This window comes from Rhinoderma darwinii, chromosome 1 (assembly GCF_050947455.1).
Source record: "Rhinoderma darwinii isolate aRhiDar2 chromosome 1, aRhiDar2.hap1, whole genome shotgun sequence".
In the NCBI taxonomy this organism is placed as follows: domain Eukaryota; kingdom Metazoa; phylum Chordata; class Amphibia; order Anura; family Rhinodermatidae; genus Rhinoderma; species Rhinoderma darwinii.
The window spans coordinates 650,102,628-650,114,389 of record NC_134687.1 but is presented as its reverse complement, the minus strand read 5'-3'; the positions used below and the strand labels follow the sequence as shown (position 1 = coordinate 650,114,389).

General features: G+C 42.8%; 1 protein-coding gene across 1 annotated transcript in view; it reads left to right on the top strand.

The window, feature by feature from the left end:
- LOC142698612 (uncharacterized) overlaps window positions 1-11,762 on the top strand; it is a 201,682-nt gene that overhangs the window by 134,810 nt on the left and 55,110 nt on the right. The window lies entirely within an intron of this gene.

Below are 11,762 nucleotides of genomic sequence, written 5' to 3'. Positions count from 1 at the left end.
TTTTTTTTATTGAGCAGGTTATTATGGATATGGTGATATCAAATGTACAGAATGCATTTCATTATATATATTATATTTACTTTGTATTACTGCTAAATTAACTATTAGAGATGAGGGACTGGACTCTACATAAATAAAATCCGATAACACCAAAAAAGTGCCTCAATAGAATAATTTGGTCAAACACCAAAGTCATAGTTTAAACACATATGCAGAAAATCAGCGTTAAATGACCCAAACATTTTCAAAATAAAATAGTTTTTATGAGACATGATAAAAATACAAAATACAGTTAATAGCATAAAAAAGGGATTAAAATATAAGTCCTCACTGTAAAGAAAGTACTGAGTAGGCTACTGGCCATAACATGTATACCATACAGAAGTACATTGTGAATAAACAGCCATGGTGAGTAACATAACAAAAATAAACAACTGTGAAATAGACCATCAGAATCAATAGACAGAACTGGCAAGGTAGCCAAAAAATGAATAAAACAAGTTGACAGACCATGCAGATATACAATGGGGTAAAGAGTAGCGATGTGCCAGAAGCCCACTTACACCCAACGCGTTTCGCCACCAGGCTTCGTCAGGGGGAAAAGGATGAAGGCTCTTTGAAGAATAAGGTGTATATATATGTCTACAAATCTTAGTTTAATTGGATTTACCTGAGGCATTGTTGGTATGATCGTGAAAACCGGAAGTGTAGTAGTTTGGGGCAGACACTCCCCATATCCAATAAGAAAATTTGTAAAAGACTCAGTGAGAAGGGAGGTAGGTGTAAAAACTACAGGGATTGGATGAGGTAAGTGTCAATCAAACAGGCGGCCGGAAGTAGGTCAACACGAATCCGGAAGTGAGCTAATTTAGGGCAGTAACTTATGTAAAAGACTCAGTGAGAACGGGGGTAGGTGTAAAAAGCACAGGGATTGGATGAGGTAAGTGTCAATCAAATCTAGCAACCGGAAGTGGGTCACCACGAAACCGAAAGTGAGCTCATTTGGGCCGGTAACTCTCCATATCCAATAGGAAACTTCATAACAGACTCAGTGAGAGCAGAAATCAATGTAAAAACCACCGGGATTGGGTGGAATGAGTGTCAATCAAACGACTGGAAGAAGGTCAATATAGCAAATGATGAATCCAAAAGAGATTAAACGGAATTACACCACATGGGGAAAAACTAAACAATTGGTCAAGTAGTGTTTCCATCAATAAAAAGGGGGCGGTAACAAAGTCACCAAAAGTGGGGAGGGAAACCTACATACCGAACGGGGCATGCGCAGAAATTCAACTGTGCAGGCACTGTCCAGGAGGGAGGTCCAGGAAGTGGGCAGGAGGGAGAAAAAGGGAAGGAGGGAATGGAAAAGGCGAGGAACTAGTGACAAATAAAACAATTTACTGTAGCAAAAGAGGTGATAAAGTGCTGTGTGCAAAATATATACTATATATATAGCAATGATGAAAAATATTTCATAATAACGATATAAAAGTGATGATCAAAAAAAAAACTTAATAAGCAATACCACAATAAGGTAATAATTAATAAATATCATAAAAAGTCATAGACGCACACTACTAGTGTAAATTATGCAAAAGGTGAAACTGAAGTAATAAGGCAGGGGACTCAAACTCGGCCGGGTAAGTGGGCCGCATATAGAAAAAATATGAAGTGGTCGGGCCGCATTACTTTCAAATTTGATACAATACAAAATTATTGTTAATCAATTAGTTATTTGAACTACTATAACACTATATTACTATAATAATACCGCTAGGTTTAAAATTTGAGATATTTCTCCATGTGCGTATTTCAACAATCCGGTTCCAGTTTAAGTGTCGCTAAATGCAGATGCTGCCGCAGAGTCCTCCGTAGATGCTGCCGCAGAGTCCTCCGTAGATGCTGCCGCAGAGTCTTCCGTAGATGCTGCCGCAGAGTCCTCCGTAGATGCTGCCGCAGATTCCTCCGGAGATGCTGCCGCAGATTCCTCCGCAGATGCTGCCGCAGAGTCCTCTGCAGATTCCTCCGCAGATGCTGCCGCAGAGCCCTCCGCAGATGCTGCCTCAGAGCCCTCCGCAGATGCTGCCGCAGAGCCCTCCGCAGATGCTGCCGCAGAGCCCTCCGCAGATGCTGCCGCAGAGACCTCCGCAGATGCTGCCGCAGTGTGCCCTCCGTAGATGATGCTGCCGCAGTGTGCCCTCTGTTGATGCTGCCGCAGTGTGCCCTCCGTTGATGCTGCCGCAGAGTCTTCCGTAGATGCTGCCGCAGAGTCCTCCGTAGATGCTGCCGCAGATTCCTCCGGAGATGCTGCCGCAGATTCCTCCGCAGATGCTGCCGCAGAGTCCTCTGCAGATTCCTCCGCAGATGCTGCCGCAGAGCCCTCCGCAGATGCTGCCGCAGAGCCCTCCGCAGATGCTGCCTCAGAGCCCTCCGCAGATGCTGCCGCAGAGCCCTCCGCAGATGCTGCCGCAGAGCCCTCCGCAGATGCTGCCGCAGAGACCTCCGCAGATGCTGCCGCAGTGTGCCCTCCGTAGATGATGCTGCCGCAGTGTGCCCTCCGTTGATGCTGCCGCAGTGTGCCCTCCGTTGATGCTGCCGCAGTGTGCCCTCCGTTGATGCTGCCGCAGTGCCCTCCGCAGATGCTGCCACAGTGCCGTCAGGGGCTTGCCTAGAGCTGGCGTCCCGGAGCAGAGCCGCTTCTGGCACTCTGCCTGGGATTCCAGCTCTGCTCCTGGCATCACTGTCCATATATAGACAGAGATGTCAGGGGCAACCCCAGAGCTGGAGTCCCGGGCAGAGCGCTAGTAGGCTCTTCCTGAGACTCCAGCTGGGCTCCTGACATCACTGGGACTCCTGTCTGGGGAAGGCCCTGACATCATTGTCGATGTATGGACAGCGATGTCAGAGGCTTCCCCAGAGTCCCGGAGCAGAGCCGATAATAGAGCTCTGCCAGGGACTCCGCTCTGGGGAAGACCCTGACACACTGTCCACATATGGGCAGCGATGTCAGGGAATTCCACAGAGTCCCGGAGCAGAGCCGACACCAGCGCTCTGCTCGGGACTCCGGCTCTGGGGAAGCCCCAGACATCGCTGTTCATATGTGGACAGCGATGTCAGGGAATTCCACAGAGTCCAGGAGCAGAGCCGACACCAGCGCTCTGCTCCGCTCTGGGCAAGACCCTGACACACTGTCCACATATGGGCAGCAATGTCAGGGAATTCCACAGAGTCCCGGAGCAGAGCCGACACCAGCGCTCTGCTCGGGACTCCGGCTCTGGGCAAATCCCAGACATCGCTGTTCATATGTGGACAGCGATGTCAGGGAATTCCACAGAGTCCCGGAGCAGAGCCGACACCAGCACTCTGCTCGGGACTCCGGCTCCGGGGAAGCCCCAGACATCGCTGTTCATATGTGGACAGCGATGTCAGGGAATTCCACAGAGTCCAGGAGCAGAGCCGACACCAGCGCTCTGCTCCACTCTGGGGAAGACCCTGACACACTGTCTATATATGGGCAGCGATGTCAGGGAATTCCACAGAGCGGATACTAGCGGCTCTGTGTCCCGCGGGCCGCAGATGACAGCCCCAGGGGCCGCATGCGGCCCGCGGGCCGCGTGCTTGAGACCCCTGTAATAAGGTAACTACACATAGTAAAAACATAATGTGAAGGATGCAAACTGACAAATACAAAAGTGTGAAAATTAACACAGCAAAACAAAACAAAAATAAAATAAAACGATAGGATCATGTGAAACGTGATGCAATGCCAGCAGAATATCAATGTAACATATAAAAACAAGGATACGATACAATATCAAAAGATGGATGCCCTATATGACCCTAAAAATCCCTATACTTGTGTCCATAATAAATGGGTATGGTGACATATACATAAACATATACATGAAGGATCCAATAACAATGCAATGGACAAGGGGTGGGGGTAAAAAAAAGGGGAGGGGAAGGAAAGGGAAGAAAGGGAAACAATAAATCACTGTTCTAAAGTGCATAGTGCAAACATGATGTCAAAAAGTCAAAGAAAACATCTTGATGAAATCGAAAGGATTCCCCGTGATAACGAAGATTTATAAAAATAAAATAAAATTATATACAAAATTTCCAATCGTTGGATCATCAGTCCATACCTAGGAAAAAGGAAGATTAAGAAGTTTAGTCATTACTAAGAGAACATAAGCTGCAATATGAAGGAGACATATCCTGAAGTGTACAAGAAAAATACAGAGGAATAAAGATGAAAAATATATAAAATTAATGATAAAAAGCAACAACAGTTACTAAAAGAGCCGACTGAGTGAATGCATAGGAAACGTGGAGTAGCATTAGGAATACAGAGTATTTATAAGAAGGGAGCAAAACTATTATATTAATTTAAACCCATAGGAGTTATTGTGTCCAACTTGTGGATCCACATCGACTCACGTTGGGCTAATAGTTTTTTCCAATCTCCTCCTCGTGTGCTGATAAAAATCAGATCAAATTCCCAGGCTTGGAAGAGAGAACTATCACAATTGTGAAACATCTTAAAGTGGCGTGGAATGGTCTTAAGAGTAGATGGATCCAGACATTCCTTTGCTGCCTCAATATTGAGAACATGTTCTCTAATCCTTCGTCTCAGTTGTCGTGAAGTCATGCCCACATAGATCTTGTGACATGGGCAGACTGCAAAGTAGATAACACCAACTGTGGCGCAGTTGATGTGATGAGTAATTTTAAAATCACGACTATGTATGGAGTTCCAAAAAATATCAGTGGATACAATATTGGTACATGATACACACTTACCACATATAAAAACAACCCCATTTTGGACCACATGATCCAAAAGCATTTCTCGCCTGGGTACCACGATGATGGCTGTGTACCAAAGAATCTCTCACATTTTTTCTGCATGGTCTGTCAACTTCTATTCTATTATTTTTTTTGGCTACCTTGCCAGTTCTGTCTATCGATTCTGATGGTCTATTTCACAGTTGTTTATTTTTGTTATGTGACTCACCATGGCTGTTTATTTACAATTTACTTCTGTATGGTATAGATGTTATAGCCAGTAGCCCACTCAGTACTTTCTTTACAGTGAGGACTTCTATTTGAATCCATTTTTGATGCTATTAACTGTATTTTGTATTTTTATAAATAAAATCCGGTCAGACTTTCTCAAAACTTTTGGTGTAAAATAAAGCTGTGACCAACACTCATCTGCTAAAAGTTCAAAGTTGTTCGTGTTTTTATTCAGTGGGAGCGTGAGGGCAAATATAGCTCGGGCTTATGGTCTGCGCAGTCTTAAAAAAAATATATTTGTGCACAGTAAAGATAAAATAAAACCAGTATTTTCCCATAAAAAATGATTTAATAAAAGTGTAAGAATTTAAATAAAAATACACATAGACGGTATCGTTGCGATCATAAAGACCCAAAAAATAAAGTTAACATAATAATTAAGCTGCATCGTGAACGCCATAAAACAAAAACGCAAACAACTTTAAAATTGCTTTTTTTGTCCATTCACCCTCTAGAAAATATAATATAAGTTAATCAATAATTCCCATGTATCTCAAATGGGACCAAAGAAAACTCCACCTTATCCCCTAAAAAACAAGCCCACACATAAAACAGGTATGACTTTTGGAATGCGAAGATGAAAAAAAGGTTGATTTAATGCTTAATTAAGGGTTTAAGAGGTGTGTCCCAATACTTTTGCCAATAAAGTATTTATAAATATTTATACACCGTTCAGCCATAAGGTTAAAACCACTGACGGGTGAAGTGAATAACATTGATGGTCTGGTTACAATGGCGCCTCACAAGAGAGGGGGATATATTAGGCAGCAAGTGAACAGACAGCCCTTGAAGTTGATGGGTTGGAGGCAGGAAGAATGGGCAAGTGTAAGGACATGAGCGACTTTGACATGGACTAAATTGTGATGTCTGGACAACTGGGTCAGAGCATCTCCAAAACGGCCGGTCTTGTGGGGTGCTTCCGGTATACAGTGGTTAGTACCTACCAAAAGTGGTGCAAGTAAGGACAACTGGTGATCCAGTGACAGAATCATGGATACTCAAGGATTATTAATGCACATGGGGAGTGAAGAGTAGCTGTCTGGTCCGATCCTACAGAAGAGCTACGGTAGCATAAATTGTTGAAAAAGTTACTGCTGGCTGTGATAGAAAGATGTCAGAACATGCAGAACATCGCAACAGACAGGTCAGAGTGTCGATGCTGACCGCTATCCACCGACTGAAGCGCCTACAATGGGCACGTAAGCATCAGAACAGGACTATGGAGCAATAGATGTAGGTAGCCTGGTCTGATAAATCATGTTTTCTTTTACATCATGTAGACGGCCGGGTGCAGGTTTATCGCTTACCTGGGGAAGAGATGGCACCAGGACAGACCATGAGAAGAAGACAAGCCAGCAGAGGCAGTGCGATGCTCCGGGCAATGATCTGCAGGGAAACCTTGGGTCCTGGTAATCATGTGGATGTTACTTTGACACGTACCATCTACCTAAACATTGTTACTGACAAGTACACCCCTTCATGGTAACGGTATTCCCTAAAAGCAGTGGCATCTTTCAGCAGGAGAATGCACCTGCTACACTTAAAAATTGTTCAAGATTTGTTTCAGGAACATGACAAGGCCTTCAAGGTGTTGACTTTGCCTCCAAATTCCCTAGATATCAATCAATCAATCAATCAATCAATCAATCATCTGTGGGAAGTGCTGGAAAAAAAAAAGGACATGTAGCATTATATACCAGCCACTGAAATTAACGTCAGTCTATGTAATGCATGGACATGGACCTCCTTCTAACGCGTTCATATGGCTTATTAGTGCATATGGACAGGGGTTGTTTTAAAAACCAGAGTTGAATGCACAGATTTTGCTCTCAATTCTGTAAATCAGAAATAACATTTAGTGTCTACTCCAAAACACGCCGCAACCTTATGCAGAAACTGTTTTTGCCTCCTTAAGTATTGTGTTTAAAGGGATTGTCTTGTTGAAAAAAAAACATTTTCAAATACCCTATTGGAAAATCATGTGATGGGTTCCCCCATTCAAAAACCTGCTTAATTAGTGGAAATATGCAACACAGAGGGTCTCACGCTGCAGGACCTGAAACATCTGTGCACTACTGTAAAGACATCCCATCGATTTCAATAACAACGGTGTAATGCTTTAGTTAATCTGTGGTGGCGCTGCAGGGGGAATTGACCTTTGTCGCCAGGTTTCTCCACAGGTTATGACTGATCACTAGAGGTCCCAGCAGCGGGATACCCTGTAATCAATTTATTGGCAAGGGACCCTTTTTTAACGATCAGCTGATCGTTGCAGAGCTGGCTTCAAAAACTCTGCAAGTTCATCTGTTATCACTGGGGAAGTTATGGCCAGTCATAAATTTCCCCTGTCCAAATCAATAGCTGAGATTACATCCACAGCCTTACCCAGGTCTAGTCGAGATACACCACATCCACAGCCTCACCCAGGTCCAGTCTAGATACACTACATCCACAGCATTACCAAGGTCCAGTCTAGATACACAACATCCACAGCCTTACCCAAGTCCAGTCTAGATATACCACATCCACACCCTTACCCAGGTCCAGTCTAGATGCACGACATCCACAGCCTTACCCAGAACCAATCTAGATACACAACATCCACAGCCTTAACCAAGTCCAGTCTAGATACACCACATCCACAGCCTTACCCAGGTCCAGTCTCCATACACCACATCCACAGACTTACCCAGGTCCAGTCTAGATACACTACATCCACCGCATTATCCAAATCCAGTCTAGATACACTACATCCACAGACTTACCCAGGTCCAGACTAGATACACAACATCCACAGCCTTACCCAGGTCCAATCTAGATACACAACATCCACAGCCTTCCCCAGGTCCAGTCTAGATACACAACATCCACAGCCTTACCCAGGTCCAGTCTAGATACACAACATCCACAGTATTACCCAGGTCCAGTCTAGATACACTACATCCACAGTATTACCCAGGTCCAATCCGAAACTTCCCTCCTCATAAAAGCCCTACATCAGGATAGCATCTCTTAGAAAACCTTCAAATATTATGGCCACAATAGAAGTGACGTTAGAAGGCCTGTAGTATCTGGAATTACTTTTTTTTTGTTACCAATTTTAAATATATTGGCACCACATTTGTGCCAGTCTTGTGGAACAGTCCCTGTTATGATAGAAATAAGTGTCTGTCTATCACGGTACTTAATTCGGGGTGTATGCCATCCTGACCCGGTGATTTGTCTATTTTAGTGTTTTATGGCGGTGCTGCACTTCTTCCTGGATTAAGCAGGTGATATTTAATGGAGAATTTCTCTTCTCCTCAATCATGTCGTCTGTCGTTACATTTTCCTGTGTAACTACAGTAGAGAAGAAGACATTTAATAACTTGTCCTTTTCTTCATCCTCCTCCACCATTACACAAGATTATTTGTGAGAGGACAACACTGTCAGTTTTAGGTTTCTTATTATTTATGTAGTTGATTATTTTGACTTTCTCCGGTAATAAATCTCTGTTTCAATCTTTGCTCCCTTATTTTTCTTTTACACAATGTGTATTTTTCTTTACAATTATTTTATGCCTCTTAACGATCTTCTTGCTTTAGTAGTGTAAATGTTTTCTTTATATCATTTATTGCCTCCTTACAGTTTCATTTAACCACATTGGTTTCCTCTTGTTTCTAACTTGCTCCACCTACAGTATATGACAGGGCTATTTTAAGTGCATTATTTATTAATTTTACTATAATATATATATATATACAGTACCGTTCAAAAGTTTAGGGTCACTTAGAAATTTCCTTATTTTTGAAAGAAAAGCAGTTTTTTTCAATGAAGATAACATTAAATTAATCAGAAATACACTCTATACATTGTTAATGTGGTAAATGACTATTCTAGCTGCAAACGTCTGGTTTTTAATGCAATATCTACATAGATGTATAGAGGTCCATTTCCAGCAACCATCACTCCAGTGTTCTAATTGGTACATTGTGTTTGCTAACTGTGTTAGAAGGCTAATGGATGATTAGAAAACACTTGAAAACCCTTGTGCAATTATGTTAGCACCGCTGTAAACAGTTTTGCTGTTTAGAGGAGCTATAAAACTGACCTTCCTTTGAGCTAGTTGAGAATCTGGAGCATTAAATTCGTGGGTTCGATTAAACTCTCCAAATGGCTAGAAAAAGAGAGCTTTCATGTGAAACTTGACAGTCTATTCTTGTTCTTAGAAATGAAGGCTATTCCATGCGAGAAATTGCCAAGAAACTGAAGATTTCCTACAACGGTGTGTACTACTCCCTTCAGAGAACAGCACAAACAGGCTCTAACCAGAGAAGAAAGAGAAGTGGGAGGCCCCGCTGCACAACTGAGCAACAAGACAAGTACATTAGAGTCTCTAGTTTGAGAAATAGATGCCTCACAGGTCCTCAACTGGCAGCTTCATTAAATAATACCCGCAAAATGCCAGTGTCAACGTCTACAGTGAAGAGGCGACTGAGATGCTGGCCTTCAGGGCAGAGTGGCAAAGAAAAAGCCATATCTGAGACTGGCTAATAAAAGGAAAAGATTAATATGGGCAAAAGCACACAGGCATTGGACAGAGGAAGATTGGAAAAAAGTGTTATGGACACAAGAAGCAGGCAGCTGGTATTCTATCTGTAATGGAGTGGCCAGCGCAGTCACCAGATCTCAACCCCATAGAGCTGTTGTGGGAGCAGCTTGACCGTATGGTACGCAAGAAGTGCCCATCAAGCCAATCCAACTTGTGGGAGGGGCTTCTGGAAGCATGGGGTGAAATTTCTCCCGATTTACCTCAGCAAATTAACAGCTAGAATGCCAAAGGTCTGCAATGCTGTAATTGCTGCAAATGGAGCATTCTTTGATGAAAGCAAAGTTTGAAGGAGAAAATTATTATTTCAAATAAAAATCATTATTTCTAACCTTGTCAATGTCCTGACTATATTTTCTAGTCATTTTGCAACTCATTTGATAAATATAAGTGTGAGTTTTCATGGAAAACACAAAATTGTCTGGGTGACCCCAAACTTTTGAACGGGGTTGTATATATATATATATATATATATATATATATATATATATATATATATATATATATATTGTACTTTTTATCTGTTTGAGTGTGTTAAATGTGTTTTATGTATTTAATTAGTTCCTCTGCACTGCTGGCCACTCCCAGTTATGGGAGGAGCAACACCTGCAGGAAACTGTTTTTGTGCCTTTTTCCTCTTTAAAAGGGAAAGTATTGTCTATATTTTTTTACAGAATTAAAACTAGATCGTGAAACATGTTTTTTTTTTCTAATCATTTTTTATTGTTGATTTTTTTTTTCTATTTTCCGTACATGATTACGGAGGTAGCCATCTTTCCTGAGCTGCTGTCAACAGCATTTACAGATATGCTTTATAGGAGCCACATGGCCGGTAAGAACCTGTGAACCGAAGATGACCCATTGACTTCTATGGGAGCGTTGTCTAGGCGTGTTCTGTGACTTGTGCAGAAAAAGAGGGGAGCTGTGACCATCACCTATTGTCAATGGTGGATCCTGTGTTATCTATATATAGGTGTTACCTTACACACACTATATGGAGTTAAGTATTGGGACACCTACACACCCCATTCTAAATCTATAGGCATTAATATGGAATCGGTCTCCATTTTGTAGCTAAAACAGCTTCCACTCCTCTGGGAAGGCTTTCTACAAGATTTCGGGGTGTCTGTGGGAATTTTTGCCCATTCATTCAGAAGAGCATTTGTGAGGTCAGACACTGCTGTTGGAGGAGAGGGCCTGGCTCGCAATCTCCGTTCTAATTAATCCCAAAGGTGTTCAATGGGGTAAATGTCAGGGCTCTGTGCGGGTCAGTCAAATCCTTCCACACCAACAATGCCTTTATGGTCCTTGTGCACTGGGGCACAGTCATGCTGGAACAGAAAAGGGCCTACCCCAAACCATTCCAACAAAGTTAGAAGCATACAGTTGTTCAAAATGTCTTGGTATGCCTATGTTTTAAGATTTTTCTTCACTGGAACTAAGGGGCTTAGGCCAACCCCTGAAAAACAATCCCATAGCATTAGCCCTCCTTTAAAGGGAATGTGTTGCCAGAAAAACATGTTTTTTTTTTAAAAATTAAACATTTAGTGTGTGGGTGATTAAACATTGTTCAAATTTTTTTTATTTTTTTCGCGAGTCAGGAAATATTATACATTTTTTCTAATTTATAATACTACCCATTTTTGGTCACTAGATGGAGCTAGTTCCCAAAATTGCAGCATTGCAACATTGGGTTAAAAGCCCTCGCTCTAGTGAGCTCTCAGCATCCCCCCCTCCTTTATCCTGGCTAGTGCCGGGATAAACGAGGGGTTTGAAAGGTTTAACCTCCTACGATGTGTGTCGCCATTTTTTGAGGTAACCCACAGTGTAGTAGGTTTACATACAGTAGTAAACACACACAAACACTAACATACATTGAAATCTCTTACCTGCTCCTGCCGCCGCGGCTCCCTCCGGCCCGTCCGCTCCCTTTGCTGCCGCTGTTCCATGTGCACAAGTCCGGAAGCCGCGACCGGAAGTAGTAATATTACTGTCCGGCCGCGACTTCCGGTCCACAGGAAAATGGCGCCGGACGGCGCCAATTTCGAATAGGACTGTGTGGGAGCGGCGCATGCGCAGTTCCCACACAGA